The sequence below is a fragment of the Ursus americanus genome, chromosome 3, assembly GCF_024610735.1.
Source record: "Ursus americanus isolate L20-20 chromosome 3, mUrsAme1.1.p, whole genome shotgun sequence".
In the NCBI taxonomy this organism is placed as follows: Eukaryota; Metazoa; Chordata; class Mammalia; order Carnivora; family Ursidae; genus Ursus; species Ursus americanus.
Genome location: NC_142129.1, coordinates 24,401,071 through 24,420,116, shown reverse-complemented (window position 1 = coordinate 24,420,116; position 19,046 = coordinate 24,401,071). Strand labels below are relative to the sequence as shown.

General features: G+C 42.5%; 1 protein-coding gene across 2 annotated transcripts in view; it reads right to left on the bottom strand.

The window, feature by feature from the left end:
• The window catches only part of GRM8 (glutamate metabotropic receptor 8), a 723,043-nt gene that overhangs the window by 536,201 nt on the left and 167,796 nt on the right, over positions 1–19,046 (bottom strand). The window lies entirely within an intron of this gene.

The window sequence follows — 19,046 nt, the reverse complement described above, 5'->3', positions numbered from 1 at the left end:
TGTGCTATTCTCCCTTTACGTTGCCTTTATTATTCTGAATTGTTCTCTGTCCGTACTATTTTTCTCAGGCCAAACCTTTAACGGAGTGTATGTGCCTGTGTCTGCATGTGTCTGTGTTCAGCAGAGCACCTGTGTTGGAAGAAGAGCATACAGAGGTCTGGGAGTGTCTGTGTGCTCACTCTGGCCCTCTGGTGTTCTGCCAGGCAAATGCCAGCATTTTTCATAAGTGATATTCCTCTAGCTGGTGTGTTCTCCCATATAACACAGACCTCAAACAGAAGTGCTCCTCCCTTCCTTGATATCTAAACTATTTTCGCCTAAACTTCCATTTGATTCTCCGTGTACATTCACGGACTTCCCTTAGATTGCTGCAATTTTTAGAGCAGGCTCCAGCCTCGAGGTTACCTATGGTTCTAGCTTCTTTTCTAATAAATACTCCCAGTTATGGACTAGCTACTGCGGGGAATGTGACTTTCCCTGTTCTACATTCTATGTTCCCCTATGTGAAATACTCCCACTAAAAACAAAATCAGCCACCCAAGACTGCTGTGCATATAAGAAGCTTTGAGCGCAGCCATTTACATCAAAACAATGCAAACCACTTCAAGCTGGCCAGTAGACATGCCTGTTTTGTTGCTGGTTTTTTTTTTTTTAAGTTTCCTCCCCCAGTAATTTTTTACTGGCCAGATAACCCTCCTTGGCAACCAAGATTTTTACCATTTTCATGGCTCTTTTACTCTTCTTTCCCATTCTCTTGTTCTCCCTGCCTCCTCCTTTTAGGATTGCTTGGGATTCTGTATTCTTCTCATTCTGCTATCTAAAACGATGATCTTCAATTGGGAGAGGGGGATGATTTTGACCCCCAAGGGACATTTGAAAATGGCTAGAGACATTTTTGGTTGTCACAGTTCTAGAATCTAGGTAGAAACAAGGGATGCTGTTCAACATCCCACAGTGCATGGGACAGGCTCCCACAGCAATGAATTATCCAGCCCCAAATGTCACGGGATTGAGAATCCTGGGGTTGAGAAATTCTTAGCTAGAGAACTTGGCTGTAGCCAGTTCTATTCTCAAATACAGTTCTATGCTTATCCAAATTTCTTCCTACCTCTTTAGAAAGTGGCTATAGTTTAAAATAGCATGTCTTTATTTCAGTTTTCCTAACAAGATCCAGACTTCACTTCCTCTTGCAGCCTTCCCTGATCCTTCTTTCCACTCCTCCATCTGTGCTTTCATGGCACTTCTGCACACCACTATTCTATTCATCCATTTTGTCAGACCATAACAGCATCGATCATTCCCTGTTAATCCCCCTAACACAGACCCTGGCATAGAATAGGCATTTACTAAGGTTTATGGACTTGAGTTCAGTGTTCATAGAGCAGCTCCCCCAATCTCAGTACCAAGACTGACAGAATGGTGAAGACTACATTGGCAGCAGAGGGCAATCATAATTCCTGTTAGACAGAGAAGGCACACATGCCATGGGAATGACTATATGTCAATGCAGTATATGGCCTTGGTTAAAAGACCACTCACTGATCCTCTTAGTAAAGAAATCCAAAGATGACTAAGCAGACCTAGAAGTTTCCATTGTCAACAGAGGATATCAACCAGATGAGACTGTTGCCTTTCCAATTTTCAGTGACGGTATCACAGCTTGCAATTTGCATTGCAATCAGGACTATTTTAAAGGAAGAGGTGTAACTGCCTATCTAAGTATTGCTAAAGCATACATAAATGACCATTTTTCTTGACTGAGTAATGATAAGTGGTACAATTATTTTAGAATTAGCAGTAATTTTCCAAAGCTTTGTGAACAGTTCATGAAGTAATGGAATTTCGAATGGTAACTTCTAGATAACCAATCAGTTAGTGAAATAGGAGGGGGAAAAATGCCCATATAGAAAGAAGACCATTTATTTACTTATTTATTCTTTTTATTTTTTTTTAATTTTATTTATTTATTTGATAGAGAGACAGCCAGCGAGAGAGAGGAACACAAGCAGGGGAAGTGGGAGAGGAAGAAGCAGGCTCCCAGCGGAGCAGGGAGCCCGATGCGGGGCTCGATCCCAGGACTGTGGGATCACGCCATGAGCCAAAGGCAGACACTTAACGACTGAGCCACCCAGGCGCCCCAAGAAGACCATTTATTTAAAAAATAAAAAAAATTATCATAACATTTCTAATCAGCCATTTTGATCTCATTTTCCAAATATTGTTACATCAAGCCATCCAACCATGACATATATAAGCACAACTGAAGTATTAGGCAATATCATTTATATATATTTTTAAAAAGTCAGTGACAATCAAACTTTGACGCTTTCTAAGGATAGATACTTCATCACTTTGCTTATTTAAAAATAAAAATAAGTCAAAAATAGTGGAGAGAAAGAACAAACAGTGGCAGAAACCATCTGGATTTTGCATGACTTCAACCCTGCCAAAGTTAATGCTTTCTACCTATTACCCCATTACTGATTACCCTTTCTCTTGCCACAGCTTTAGACATACCCCTGGAGCAGATCCTGCTTACTTGTAGACCCAACAGCTACTTCCCCTTTCTCCTTGCTGATAGATTGTTCAGGTAGCACTGGCTGTTTGCCTCAGAGCACATTGGCCCCTCCTGAGCCCTGCTGGGAAGTCTTAGTTTAGTTAGTCTGACTTAATATTTCTCATCCTTCTTTCCCCTCATTGCCACATAGAGAGCCTTTGTAGACCTTTTTCCCCCCTCAAATACTTCCCAACTCCCTCCACATGAAATTTTAATACCACAGATCTACTGTACATCTGTTTATGTTCTGTGGCCTTCGAAGGACAAACCATTGTAAAAATCTAAGATATTTTTGTCCCGGTGGTAGGCAGAATAATGGTTCCCCAAATATTTCCGCATCCTAATGTCTGGGACCTGTAGATATGTTAGGTTACATGGCAAAGGGGAATTAAGGTTGCAGATGGAATTGAGATTGCTATTCTGCTGAATGTTAGATGAGAGATTATCCTGGACTACCCTGGTGGGTCCAATATAATCACAGAGTCCTTAAATGGGGAAAAGGAAGGCAGAAGATCAGAAAACAGAAAGAAGGGATCATGAAAAAGAGTCAGCTGATCATTGCTGGCTTTGAAGATGGACGAAGGGAGCCATGAACCAAGGAATGCAGGCAGCCTCTAGAAGGAGGAAAAGGTAAGGAAATCAATTCTCTTCTAGAACCTCCAGAAGGAACACAGCCCTGCCTGCACCTTAATTATAGCTCAGCGAGACACATCTTAAGCTTCTGACCTCCAGAACTGTAATATACTTCTGTGTAGTTTCTAAGCCACCAAGTTTTTGGTGATTTGTAACAGTAGCATAGAAAACTAAACCCCTCCACAACCCAAACCAATTTTTGTCCCTATGATGGCAATTCTGCCACCATTGAGAATGAACGATCTAATTCCATCATCGTATTTCTATTTCCTACTTAAGTACTGAATTAGAAAGAGGCATGTGAAAGAATTCAGGCCAAAAAGACATGATAGGGAGTCTTCTGGTGGTTTCTAAGAAAGGATTTTTTTCTTCGCTATTGAAAAAAAAAATGGAGATATCCATAAAGAGAAATTTCCTTTTGTTTCTCTATAGATATTGCCATTTCCATGAAATACTTAGACCTGTTATAATGAGACAATAAGGGCACCAGGATGAAGAGGAAGCCCACATGCTAAGGATAGCAGAGCGTAAAAATGGAAAGAAACTAAATCCTTGCTGCTTTCATTGGACATTGACATAACCAACCCTGGAATTGACATACCTCCTGCCTTCTTGTTAGGTAGGAAGACAAATGCACTTACTATCTAAGCCAGTTTGGGATTGGGTCCAAGGCTTGCTATCAAAAGCAGCCTTTCTTCCCTTTACCAGAAATGCACTCAGCCTGTAAACAAAACACCCACCACTAGGTATCTCCTCATTAGCTGAAAATTAATATGGTCAACAGAAATATTTGAAGTAAAAGATCACTTCAGTCTGAGAGATTATAAGAATGAAATGCTAATTAGAGATGTTGAGAGACAGTTAAAAATCCCTTGAACAGCACAGAAGGTCCTCTTTCAGCTGGCCTTTGACCATATCCCCAGCCTATTCTCTCTCACTTACCCATCTCCCCAGCCCCTATCCCGAACTCCTGTAGCCCAGTCACACTGAACAACTTGCCATTGCAAATACATGCTTCTCGATCCCTGTGCAAGTGAATGATCCCTTGAGCCCTTTTTACCTGGCTAATACCTTCCCATTCTTCACAATTCAACTCCTATTGGCTTCATGAAACCAGTCCTGGCATCACCCCTGCCCAGAGAGAATTAATCATTCACGATCTTACTTTACTTATGTTCCCACAGAATCTTAGGTACATCTTCAACTACACTTTTCAAATTGTTAGAATTGCTGTGATTGCATGAACCAACATCTGACTCCCCCCTCAATAACCTGAGCTCTGAAGGCAAAACCTGTGGCCTTCATATGTAACCCCTGCTCCTAGTACTGTGCCTGGCCCAAAATGGGAGGGAAGAGGGAAAAGGAAGGAGGGAGGGAAGATAAATATGAACGACAAAGTATGAGTCTACAGCTTGGATGAGACATCAGAAGTGAAGATACCATTTGGCAAGCCATCAGCACACAGATGATAGTTGAAAGTAAAAGCTTGGATGAGATTGCCAGAAAAGTTCCTTCAGAAACATTTACCATTGGGGTGGGAGGAGGTGAAGGTGTCAAGAGGGAGATCTGCCTCCTGTTAAAGGAGTCAGTTTCCAGAAGAAGAAGGGATCGGCAGTGGTGGATGATGCAAAGGGGTCAAGAAGGAAGGAAGCTGAGTAAAGGCCTTGGACTTGGTCTCTGACATAACTCCTAACAAAGTAATTTCGCTACAATGAGAGAGAAGAGGACAAATGGCAGGGAGTTAAAGTGAGAGTAAACACTGAATTGGTGTGCCCATGGTGAGCACATACTGCGTGTGCAAGGGTTTGACCAGAAAAGGAAGGGAAGGGGCGCCTGGGTGGCACAGCGGTTAAGCGTCTGCCTTTGGCTCAGGGCGTGATCCCGGCGTTACGGGATCGAGCCCCACGTCAGGCTCCTCCACTATGAGCCTGCTTCTTCCTCTCCCACTCCCCCTGCTTGTGTTCCCTCTCTCCCTGGCTGTCTCTATCTCTGTCAAATAAATAAATAAATAATCTTAAAAAAAAAAAAAAAAGAAAGAAAAGGAAGGGAAAAAATATGTATGACTCTTTGTCTTCTTTTGTTCCATATTCATGTAGGCTGATAATCCTAAAACCATTTTTATTTATTTATTTATTTATTATTTTTTTTTAATAATGATTTTTTATTATATTATGTTAGTCACCATACAGTACATCCCCGGTTTTCGATGTAAGGCTCGATGATCCATTAGTTGTGTATAACACCCAGTGCACCATGCAATACGTGCCCTCCTTACTACCCATCACCGGTCTATCCCATTCCCCCACCCCCCTCCCCTCTGTAGCCCTCAGTTTGTTTCTCATAGTCCATAGTCTCTCATGTTTCATTCCCCCTTCTGATTACCGCCCCTTTCTTTATCCCTTTCTTCCCCTACTGATCATTCTAGTTCTTATGTTCCATAGATGAGAGAAATCATATGATAGTTGTCTTTCTCTGCTTGACTTATTTCACTAAGCATTATCTCCTCCAGTGCCGTCCATGTTGTAGCAAATGTTGAGAACTCGTTCTTTCTGATTGCTGAGTAATATTCCATTGTATATATGGACCACAACTTCTTAATCCAGTCATCTGTTGCAGGGCATCTCGGCTCCTTCCACGATTTAGCTATGGTGGACATTGCTGCTATGAACATTGGGGTGCATATGGCCCTTCTCTTCACTACGTCTGTATCTTTGGGGTAAACACCCAGTAGTGCAATGGCTGGATCATAGGGTAGCTAAATTTTTAACTTTTTAAGGGACCTCCACACGGTTTTCCAGAGTGGCTGTACCAACTTGCATTCCCACCAACAATGTAGGAGGGATCCCCTTTCTCCACATCCTCTCCAACAGTTGTTGTTTCTTGCCTTGTCTATTTTTGCCATTCTAACTGGCGTAAGGTGGTATCTCAGTGTGGTTTTGATTTGAATTTCCTTGATGGCTAATGATTTTGAACATTTTTTCATGTGTCTGTGAGCCATTTGTATGTCTTCATTGGAAAAGTGTCTGTTCATATCTTCTGCCCATTTTTTGATTTGTTTATTTGTTTCTCGTGTATTGAGTTTGAGAAGTTCTTTGTAGATCTTGGATACCAGTCCTTTATCTGTAGTGTCATTTGCAAATATCTTCTCCCATTCCGTGGGCTGCCTCTTAGTTTTTCTGACTGTTTCCTTGGCTGTGCAGAAACTTTTAATCTTGATGAAGTCCCATAAATTCATTTTATCTTTTGTTTCTCTTGCCTTTGGGGATGTGTCATGAAAAAGGTTGCTTTGGCCGATGTCGTAGAGGTTGCTGCCTATGTTCTCCTCTAGAATTTTGATGGATTCCTGTCTCGCATCGAGGTCTTTCCTCCATTTGGAGTTTATTTTTGTGTATGGTGTGAGAGAGTGGTCAAGTTTCATTCTTTTGCATGTAGCTGTCCAATTTTCCCAGCACCATTTATTGAAGAGACTGTCTTTTTCCCACCGGATGTTTTTTCCTGCTTTATCAAATATTAGTTGCCCAAAGAGCTGAGGGTCCATTTCTGGGCTCTCTATTCTGTTCCATTGGTCTATGTGTCTGTTTTTGTGCCAGTACCATGCTGTCTTTGTGATCACAGCTTTGTAGTACAGCTCGAAATCCGGCATTGTGATGCCCCCAGCTTTGTTTTTCCTTTTCAACAGTTCCTTGGAGATTCGGGGTCTTTTCTGGTTCCATACAAATTTAAGGACTATTTGTTCCAGTTCTTTGAAAAACGTTCTAGGTATTTTGATCGGGATAGCATTGAAAGTGTAGATTGCTCTGGGTAGCATGGACATTTTAACTATGTTAATTCTTCCGATCCATGAGCATGGAATATCTTTCCATCTTTTTATGTCTTCCTCAATGTCTTTTAAGAGTGATTTATAGTTTCTAGAATAAAGGTCCTTTACGTCTCTGGTTAAGTTAATTCCAAGGTAACGTATGGTTTTTGGTGCTATTGTACATGGGATGGATTCCCTAATTTCTCTTTCTTCGTTCTCGTTATTCGTGTACAGAAATGCAACTGATTTCTGAGCATTGATTTTGTATCCCGCCACGTTACTGAATTGCTCTATAACTTCTAATAGTTTGGGAGTGGCTTCTTTTGGGTTTTCCATATAGAGTATCATGTCATCTGCAAAGAGAGACATTTTGACTTCTTCTCTGCCGATTTGAATACCTTTGATCCCTTTTTGTTGTCTGATTGCTGTTGCAAGGACTTCTAGTACTATGTTGAATAATAGTGGCGAGAGTGGGCATCCTTGTCGTGTTCCTGATCTTAAGGGAAAGGCTTCCAGCTTTTCCCCATTGAGAATAATATTTGCAGTAGGCTTTTCATAGATGGCTTTTATGAGATTGAGAAATGTACCTTCTATTCCTACACTCTGAAGGGTTTTAATCAGGAAAGGATGCTGTATTTTGTCAAATGCTTTTTCGGCATCGATTGAGAGGATCATATGGTTCCTGAGTCTTTTCTTGTTGATATGATGTATCACGCTGATTGATTTGCGAATATTGAACCACGCTTGCATCCCAGGTATGAATCCCACTTGATCGTGATGGATAATCCTTTTAATGAACTGTTGGATTCTATTAGCAAGTATCTTGTTGAGGATTTTGGCGTCCATATTCATTAGGGAAACGGTCTGTAATTCTCCTTTTTGAGGGGGTCTTTGGCTGGTTTGGGGATCAAGGTAATATTGGCCTCATAGAATGAGTTTGGTAGCTTTCCTTCTGTTTCTATTTTTTGAAATAGCTTTAGGAGAATAGGTATTATTTCTTCTTTGAATGTTTGGTAGAATTCCCCAGGAAAACCGTCCGGGCCTGGAGTTTTGTTATTTGGAAGGTTGTTTATCACTGATTCAATTTCTTCATAATTAATTGGCCTGTTTAAGAAATCAATTTCTTCCTGTTTCAATCTTGGTAGTTTATAGGTTTCAAGGAAGGATTCCATCTCTTCCAGATTGCTTAGTTTATTGGCATATAGCTGTTGATAAAAATTTCTAATAATCCTTCCAATTTCAATGGTGTTCGTCGTGACCTCTCCTTTTTCATTCATAATTTTAATAATCTGGGGCCTTTCTCTTTTCTTTTGGATAAATCTTGCCAGTGGTCTGTCAATTTTATTGATTCTCTCCAAGAACCAGCTTCTAGTCCTGTTGATCTGCTCTACTGTACTTCTGGTTTCTGCTTGATTGATTTCAGCTTTAATTTTGGTCAACTGCTTCCTTGTGCGTGGATTAGGCCTGTCCCTCTGTTGCTGTTCCAGCTTCTTGAGGTGAGAATATAAAAACTGCATTTTAGATTTTTCTATTCTTTTGAGTGAGGCTTGGATAGCTATGTATTTCCCCCTTAGGACTGCCTTTGCAGTATCCCATAGGTTTTGGACTGTTGTATTTTCATTCTCATTAGTCTCCATAAATTGTTTAATTTGATTTTTGATTTCCTGGTTTATCGAGTCATTCCTGAGCAGGATGGTTCTTAGTCTCCAAGTGTTTGAGTTTCTTCCAAATTTTTCCTTGTGGTTGAGTTCCAATTTCAGAGCGTTGTGGTCTGAGAATATGCATGGGATAATTTCAATCTTTTGGTATCGGCTGAGACCTGTTTTGTGTCCCAGAACATGATCTATTCTTGAAAATGTTCCATGGGCATTAGAATAGAATGAGTATTCTTTGGTTCTGGGGTGTAGTGTTCTATATATATCTAAGAGGTCCAACTCGTCGAGTATGGCATTCAAAGCCTTTGATTCTTTGCTTAGTTTTTGCCAGGGTGTTCTGTCTATATCTGAGAGTGGAGTGTTGAGGTCCCCTACTATTAATGTATTTTTATCTATATGTCTCTTTATTCTGGTTAAGAGTTGGCTTGTGTATCTTGCTGCTCCCCTGTTGGGGGCATATATATTTATAATTGTCATATCCACTTGTTGAATACTTCCTTTAAGAATAATATAGTGCCCTTCTGCATCTCTAACTATAGTCTGTAGTTTAAAATCCAGTTTATCAGATATGAGAATTGCTACCCCAGCTTTCTTTTGAGGTCCATTTGCGTGAAAGATGGTACTCCATCCCCTTACTCTCAGTCTGAATGCATCTTTGGGTTCGAAATGAGTCTCTTGTAGACAGCAAATGGATGGGTCATTTCTTTTTATCCAATCTGCAACCCTGTGGAGTTTAAAGCAAGAATTTAAACCATTAATGTTAAGACTGAGTACTGAGAGATATGCTTTTAATTCTGCCATGTTGTCAGTAAAGTCTTTGTTTGTATTGGCTGTGACTTTCTGTTCTGTATCACTCTTGGGGCCTTTTTACTTTTATAGAACCCCCCGTAATACCTCCTGTAGGGCTGGTTTCGTGGTTACGAAATTGGCTAGTGACTGTCAATTCTGAAATGTCTTTATTTCTCCATCAATTCTGAATGACAGCCTTGCTGGATAAAGGATCCTTGGCTGCATGTTTTTCTCTGAAAGAGCTTTAAAAATGCTCCCCCAACCCTTTCTCTCATTCCAGGTCTGTGTAGACAGGTCTGACGTAATTCTGATGCCTTTGCCTTGGTACGTGAGAAATTTCTTTGCCCTGGCCGCTTTCAATACTGTATCCTTGGATCTCATATTTGCGAAATGCACTATGACGTGACGTGGTGTAGGTCTGTCATGGTTGAGCTTGGGAGGGGTCCTCTCTGCCTCTTGGACACGAATGTTTGTTTCCCTTGCTAGATTAGGGAAGTTTTCAGCTACAATTTGTTCAAATATCTCTTCTAGACCTCTGTTTTTCTCCACCCCCTCGGGGATGCCGATGATTCTGACATTGGATCGTTTCGTTGAGTCAGTAATCTCCCGTAGCCAACATTCGTGGGCGTGGATTTTTTTAAGGCCATCTTCTATTTTTATTTTTTCCTCTATTAACCCATCCTCCAATTGACTAACCCTTTCCTCCGTTTCGGTGACCCTGGCCGTCAGTCAGAGCCTCTAGTTTTGCCTGAATTTGGCTCATAGAATTTTTAATTTCTGTCAAATTCGCTCTCATTTCCGCCCTTAGGGATTCTATATTCTCAGTAACATTTTCCTGAATACTTTTTTCAAGTCTACTCATTATCTTGACCATTGTTACTCTGAATTCCATTTCTGATAATTTGGTTACATCCATATCCGTTACTTCTGTGACAGAGGCCACTGACTCACTGTCTTTTCTTTGCTGGGGGGGGCTTCTCCTTCTTGTCATTCTAATGAGGGGAGGTTGAGGTGTTGTCCAGAGCCCAAAATTATTGACTGGGTCCCAGGCCGTGCCCCTTGTTTTATAGGGATCTTAGAGATGTGGGCTTCTTCTTTAAAGATTTTATTTATTTACTTATCTGAGAGAGGGAGACAGACAGTCAGCAAGAACGGAACAGAAGCAGGGGAGTGAGAGAGGAAGAAGCAGGCTCCCAGCGGAGGAGCCCGATGAGGGACTCCTTTCCGGAATGCTGGGATCACGCCCTAAGCCGGAGACAGGCGCTCAATGACTGCGCCACCCAGGCGCCTCCGGTTGTGGGCTTCTCGATTTTTCAGCCTGCCTTCTGGGGGAGGCGCCGATACTCAGGCAGCCCTGTTTGGGTAGAGTCTCCGTGTCCCCTGCGAGGGAGGATGGGGATGGGCACTCTCTGAGCCGGTATTTCCAGGCTTTTGTTCTCTGGCGGCTTTCCCTGGCGGCCGGCTATGCCTCTTCTGAGGGTCAGAGCAGCAGAGGCTGCATTGTCACAGAACAGAGGGATTGCGGCCCGTTCTCCACTGATGTTCTGGCCACTTTAACTCTATTACTGTTGGTGCTGCTCAACCCTGCAGCGTCCCAGGATGTGCGCACCAACTCGGCGTCCCTGCCCTCACTTCCAGGGCCGGTGCGTCTCTGTCCTTTGTGTTTCTAATGCCGCCAGCCACCGGTCGCCCTGCACGCTCCCGGGTCTCCCGGTCTCAGTCTATGCCCGGTGAGCACACCTCGATTCCGGAGTTTCAGGAGAAGCCTGGTGGCGTGCGCACCCGGTTCAGGGTCTCAGTCTGCTGTTTCGCGGTGCCGACCGCGAGTCCGCCCGCTCCCCCGTGCAGGTGGCCCGCCAGCCGCCAGCCACCCCGCGCGCGCTCCAGGAGCTCCCGGTCTCAGTCTGGATTCCCGTGAGCACACCGGAATTCCGGTGTTCCGGGAGATGCCTGGTGGCGCGCGTTCACGGCTCACCGGTCTCAGTCCGCTCTCTCGCGGGTGCCCTCTGTGTGTCCGCCCGCTCCCCCATACAGGTGGCTGCCGCTTCCCGGCGCCCAAACGCGGCGGCTCCCTCCCCCTTCCGTTTATCTTCCGATATCTGTGCACGGTTTACAGCTCCCCTCTTCGTACCTCAATACTCAGCGCCTGAGATGTTCATTTGTAGAGATCCAGATGCATCATCCTGCGTCTCAGGCTGATTCCGTGGTTATTTAGGCTGGTCTGGTACCTATCCAGCTCGACTCAGGGGACTGGTTGAAAAAGGGGTCCCCTACTCCTCCGCCATCTTAACTCCCTCCAAAACCATTTTTATTTAATTTTAAAAAATACTTTATACAAAAAAAATACTTTATACGTTTTGGTCCATTCAGGAATAAGCTTTTTAAGGAGTTTACCAAACAAGTCATCAGGTGCCTAACCTGCACAAAGGAGAATATAAAATATAGTCCTCTCTAAAATGGGCTAGTTTGGCAGCCTGGAGATTGTCTGCATGGTCTGATTTCAGGGGCAGGCCTCTGCTCCAGCAGAAAGGAGCCAGGACCTGAGCCCCAGTACTAGATTTTCCACTAACTCACTCTATGGCCTTTACTAAGTCATTCATCTCTTTGGGCCTCAGTTTCTCCCTTTTGAATCTGCTGTGGTTCTCTGATCCTACTCACTGGTACTAGGAAATAATTCAACCATTCAATGAACATTTGCCTATTAGTTCAATGTGCAAAGCATTAAGCTAAGAGGCTAATTCTTCTAATGGAAAACTCTGATCCCTATTATCACATAAATCCCTCCTGGGAAAGGTAACAATCTGAGCTGTTATTATCATTAACACTAATGTGGAAATGTTTCCTTGGTTATAATAATAATGGCAAACATTTCTTAAGAGCTTACTGCATGCTAGACCTTAAGTTAAAAACTTCATGTGGATTTTCTTGTTTAATCATCACAAAAACCATAGAGGTAAAGACTATTGTTTACCCTCAGTTTACAGATGAGGCAAGTGAGTCCTAGAGAAGTCACCTACCCTATGTCATCACATAGTGGTATCACTGGGCAACTGCTAGACCAATGGCCTTAAAGCATGTTGTATCAGTCAGGGTTCTCCAGAGAAGCAGAATCAATAGGATGTGTAGATAGACAGGGAGAGAGGGAGAGAGGTAGACAGAGATATAGACAGGGATTTATTTTAAGGAACTGGCTTATGCAGTTATGGAAGCTGGCAAGTCCAAATTCTGCAGGGTGGGTCAGCGGTCTGGAGACCCACAGAAAAGCTGCCGATGGTGCAGTGCAAATGTGTGGACTGCCACAGAACGCCCTCTTGCTTGAGGGAAGCCAATCTTTTGTTCTATTCAGGCCTTCCACTGATTGGATAAGGTCTACCCGCATTAGGGAAAGCCATCTGCTTTACTCAAAATCCACTGACGTAAAGTTGATCTCATCCAAAAACATCCTTGTAGAATATATTCGATAATCTTTTTAAAAATATTAGTTTACTCTAAAACATTTCCTTTTGTTTTTCTCATTTGGGCTAATAACAATCGTCCACATAATGGTCAGAAGTGTGAGAGTTATCTCTCTTTCTTCTCTCTCACTCTGTACATCCAGTTGCTTGCAAAAACCTACTGATTCTACTTCCTAACAGTCCTATTTGTCACCTCACCTCCATCCTCGCTACCACCGCTTTATTTAAGGCCTTGTCACTTGTTGCCTGGACTTTTGCAATAACCTACTAACTTATCTTGCTGCCTACAGATGGATTGGGTCTCTCTGTCCATCTTTCAACCTACTGTCAGAGGGGCCTCCCTAAAACACAAATCTGGCCATGTTGCTGCCCTGTTTTAAATCCTTCAATAGGCCTATCTCCTTGGTTGGTAAACAGGTCCCTTACAAGCCTGTTCTCATTTATTTTCCAGTCTCATCTCCTGTCATCCACCTATAAACCTCCAGACTCCTTGCACCCTACCTTGCCAAAAACATTTGCACTCCCTTAAAATTGCCATACTCTTTCTTGATTCTACACTTTGGCAAATGCTGTCCCCCTCTGCTTCAAATGCCAGCCCCCTTTATCCCAAATCAGTTCAAACATCATTTCATGAGAGTGTTTCCCGTGATCTCTGGGCAAAACAAAGTACTTTCATACATGCCCTCCCAGAGCCTCAATACAGAATCTGCCAACCACAGAAAGTAACTCCTGGTCTGGAATGTAAATCCCTAGAAGATAGTGTGTGTTCTGTTCATGTAACCACAACACCTAACAACATAGTACCTGGATATATGAGACCAGGTACTTTATGAAAGTATTAGGAGACCGTAGCAGAAATATGACCTTCTACAGATCACATTTGTGGTCCCCTTACCCCTTAGTGGGTTAAAAAAAAAAGTGTTTCCCAACCCCCAAGGAGAGTTGGTATCCAAGAAAGAGATGACTACCAGAACAATGAAACTGTACAGAGCTAGACTGGGCTGCACTTGCTAACACAAAGATCTTCAGATACAAAACAGGTCAGGGGGTAGATTCTTTTGAAGAGATAGGCTGAACTATCTTCTTGCTGTCTCCAACAGCTATGCACTTGAGTAACTGAACTCTGGGAGTAGACTGGGGAACTTTAGGTATACTCTAGACCATGTTAGTTATGGTAAACAACATGTGAAAGCACAAGCCACCTTCCTTATAGAGGACATAGCTTTATAGTTCTCTGCAAACACAAAACCATCAATAATGTGGGGGCATGAAGTTGTAATGAGCCTCAGATTCTGTAAGTCATTAAAATAAAGCAATGACATAGTTGTGCCACATCTACAGAAAGAACGAAAAGGTAAATTGTTGAGGGAGACAGTGATTGCAGGCCCTAATCATCATGGCCCATTCTGAGGATATTGAGAAGTGGTTTTCTCTTATCACTAACACTCACCCATCCTGGTCCCTCTTTAGGAATCACTGCTGCTGAAGGCTAGTGAAGGAAACACCACAGTTCCAATGACAATGACATTCAGACTACTGAATGTTTCAAAGTAAGAACAGAATAACAAGTCTTTATTACCACCAACATGGAAAAGGTATGAGATAAAATCATGCATACCAAGAATGTTGGGAAATCAGAAACATAAATCCCACTGATGGACCAGGTCCTTCTTGATCATAAAACTGAAATGAGGAAAATACAAAGGCATGTATGCCAGAGGAAGCAAATTAAACTTCATTTTTATAATTGAGAATTCCAGTGCAATCTTGTGTATTTATCAATGGAAATCTTGAACTCTATGGAGCACATATTGCTTGAAATGCTAATGTCTGCCCCCCTGGTCTCCATCTACATACATGCCCTCTTCCTTCAGTATCCCCTCCAGAAGGCCCTTCCATAACACTCCTGATTGGAAGCAATCACCTCATCCTCTGCACTTACACAGCCTGTGACCTGTACCTCCCTCCAGAAATCATTTTTGCTCATCTTATCTCTAAGTTCTTGGAATCTTACCTCATATCACATACATCTCTGTATTGCTACTCGGTGCCTGTCACAGGGCCTTGCCCATAGCCAGTGTGCAATACATCTCATCTAATGTGACCAGGGGACATCTCCTGTTGTAGCATACATAAAAGAAACCAGAGTTTCCTGTTCCACCTTCATTAATCAAGTCCTACCTCCAGATTTTTGTTTATAAGCAAGGGAGAGAAAAGCTGAACTCACAAGTTCATGCTGCTGAGATCAAGACCCAAAGCATACGGTGACCCACATGGAGGGCCCTATACCAAATGCCAGGGAGAAAACCAAGGTTTCTCCAAGGAAAAATTAAATGGGGAAAAGGAGACAACGCCATCAATTAAGGATAGGTACTATAGCCATCCCAAGCCAGGAATACCTTTGCTGGTGCTTTACTAACCACTCCAGGATGTTAAAGTAGGACTAGGAAGTTGGGGCACAGGGAGAAAAGGCACAGAAGGGCAGCGGAGAAGAAGCCAACCATAGCCCAACCTGCTTCTCCACTGCAGGGCTCTAGCCTAAAACAGCTCCAATCTGTGGGAGGGGAGAAACTTTCAGTTTGCTGAATTTCAAAGTTTTATTCCATTGGACTGGACATTTTAATAACTGAAATGAGACTTTTCATATACTTAAAAGTGACTAGAGAACTAAGAGTATGAGGCCAAGATACCCTCTAGAGGGGAGTGCTGGGAGAACTAGACCATCATATCTAAAGAATTAGTAGGAAGAAGAAAAATAAAGCTACTTTAAGCTAGTTAAAAAATAAAGTTACTTAAAGCAGTTGCAACTTTAAAATAAAGAAGTGGCACAATGGATTATATTCAATATGCCAGTTATAGTTACACATTTTAAGTCAGATCTCAATAATAGGACTTTCCCAGAGTGCTCTTCTCTCCTCAAGACTCATACAGCACAAAAGGCTTCCATACTTCTTGACAGTCCCAAAGAAAATTCCATTTTTTTAATGAAGAAACTAAAAAGTCATTGATTTAGAAACTATAGAAAGAACTAAAATATCTTCTTTGAAAACAGAGGATTGAGCCATATTTATGACAGCCAAACAGGATGTTCTAGCTCTTTCCTTCTGACCTGAGCTCCTCTGATTTCTGTCCAATTAGTTGGTGTTCAGAACTGGCCCATAGCTGAAAGGCCCTATCAGGCAGCTCTCTGGCTGTTGTATGATTTGTGCTATTTTCACAGATTGGACTCCATTAGTGGTGGTGGTAGGCAGTGCATATCTTGCCACAGACAACTGCTGAGTAGGTAGTCATGACTCCCATCAATGAGCATGAAGCCCCTGGGTTGATCCTTTGGTTCCTAACACACTAGGGCCAAGAGAGGCAGAACAAAATGCAGATCCTTTTCAAAGTAGAGGAGAACACCTCTACAGAAGCCTTTTCTTGTCCCTGAAACTGTTTTATTTGTTGTCATTTAGATGGAGGCCAAACCTATTTTTGACAAATATTATGATTCATGGTTACTTTAAAGTCCTATTTTTCAGGAAAATTTTAGCTACTTTAACTTCATTTAACATATGTTGATAGAGTTCTATCATGCCCCGGGCACTGACGAATAAGACTAGGTTGCTGATTCCCCTGCGGAGGTCACAGTCTAGGTGGGAGGCTGAGATGTCAACAGACTGGCACCACACAGTGTGTGCAGTGAACATCTGTGTGATTCACTTGCCTGGCAGCCTTTTCTCCTTGTTCTAGGAGAGCACCTCAATTTAGCCTTGAGGAATGGCCCTTCCCTCTGGCTTTGACCATGTGTTTCAAATGGGGCTTATCCCACCTTCCTCTCCCCAGCTCCAGATGGGCGTGCGACTCATGGCGACTCATGTGAAGTCCAAGGTGAACAGTCCTTTCCCTAGCCCACAGTGGTAGTCTGAGTGAGGCACTATAACCCAACATGGCGGGGCCAAGCCTGGACCTTTGCTGGAACTAATGGGAGGGAAGTACACCCTTTCCACTAACAGTGCGAGTGGGACATCCAGATATGTCCATCTGGAACTCAGAATGTGGTCTTATTTGGAATAAGGATCCTTGCGTATACAATTAAGAGAGGAAACTCAAGATGAAATCATTCTGGATTAAAGTGACTCCTATATCTAACAACGAGTGTTGTTAAAAGAAACAGAAAAAAATACACAAAAAGAGAGAAAGGTGATGTGACAATGGAGAAAGAGATTACAGTTATGCAGCCACAAGCCAAGGAATGCCAAGATTTGCTGGCAGCCACCAAAAGCTTGGAGAGAGGCATGGAATGGATTATCCCTCCGAGCCTCCAGAAGGAGCCAACTCTGCCAACACCTTGATTTCCAACTTCTGGCTCCACAATTGTGGGAGAATAAATTTCTGTTGTTTTAAACCATACAGTGTGTGGCAATTTGTTAAGGCAGCTCTGGGAAACTAATACAGTTACTAAGCTGGCAGTATAGTATATAAGCCCACAGCTGCTGGTGGCCATCTTCCCACCACATGGAAGAAACCTGAGGATAAAGCCAACATGCAAGAAAGCAGAGCTCAGAGCTGGAACTCATTCCTGTTGCCTTTCTTTTTAAAATGCAGAGCTGAGGCTACCTGAAGTCAGATTTACTCCTAGACTTTCTAAGTTTCTGAACGCCCAAATCCCTCATTGGTTTGAGTCCAGACAGTGAAATAAATGCTCTCTTTACTAAAGGTGTGTACAAAGGGTTGCAATCTCAGAAAAGAGCTCAACTAACACTACTTAAGGGAATCCAGGAAGGCTTCACTAAGTATCATTAATGCTGGGTCCTGAAGAACAAAAATAGCTCCAGGCAGACACCGAGGATGCCTCATTTCCAGAAAATGGAAGAGAATCCACACAGGCACATTAGAAAACATAAGGTGTGGCATGGAACACAGTGAGTGAGGGGAGAGGGAAGGAAAGGTAAGAAATTAGGCCGTTTGAAGAACATTCTTTGTTCTCCCTGTAGCTTGGCAAGGCTAAGATGAGAAACATGACTGCAGAAACCAGTCTGTGACCTCAAAAGAGAAATAGCAAGTGATAGTAAAAAGAACATGGTTTTCAATGAGTTCTCTAAGGAGACTCTTAGATTTGGGGACAATAAGACGGGGTGGGGGTGGTGAGCAAGAGAGGCTCCACTTTCCATGGAAGCTTTATTGAGACTTTGGTAAGCAAATACTCATATTTAATAGATACAATGCGTGTTGGAATTTGCAAATCAAAAGTCATTAGGTCAAATCGCCATTTTGCATACTTTAAATAAAAGATGCACTAAACCTAAGTTTTAGAGACCAAAGCGTCAAAGCACCCATTTCTTTCTATGACCCTTGACTATGGGGACCCAGGAGCGTTTCCAGAATCACCACTGTATTATAAGAGCACAAAAAATGTTCAGAAAACTGCACAATGATTAATGAGTCTTAAAATGAATTGGTAATATGAGTGAAAGAGCAACAAGAAACATGAGTTAAGAGGAAAATGTTTGAAACTATTAACAAGAACACTCTAAACTTCAGGTCCTCCTAGCACTCAGGAAAAACACCAATAAAGATCTCTAAATGGATTTTGTTTAAAAAAAAAAAAAGATAATAGCAACCTGGGGGACACTTACCTTTTTGTTCTTTTTCACTTAAGTTTTAGTTGAAGTGAAATTTTGCCAGGAAATAATTCACTTGACTTCCCACCCCAGAAATATCCTTTTAGGGAAGCCACAGAGTCATTTGGGGCACACCCATCCTAATCTAAGTGCTCCAGGACACACCCTGCTGCTGGCCAACACGTCTTAAACTACTTTTGTTTCAGTGGCTTAGATTCCCATAGCAGCAGGTCACCTCATTTCCCCAGGCCTGCAACTTCGATTCTACTTGTGCCTAAGCCAAGTCACACATCTATCTCCCTGCTTTTACGCCCACCCTAGTCCAAGCCAACCTCAGGCCTTGCCTGCAATGAATTTCTAACTCATCTTCGGCTCCCGCCTTGCCCTGCAATCCAGTTTCTACACATGATCCCCTTAAAATCTCAATCATACCATGCCACCCTCCAAATCAAATATCTTCAAAGGTTTTCCATTGCTTGAAAATAAAATCCACACATTCTGCCATGGTCTACAAAACCAGTCAATCACGCCTCTGACATGTTTGTCTCATGAGCT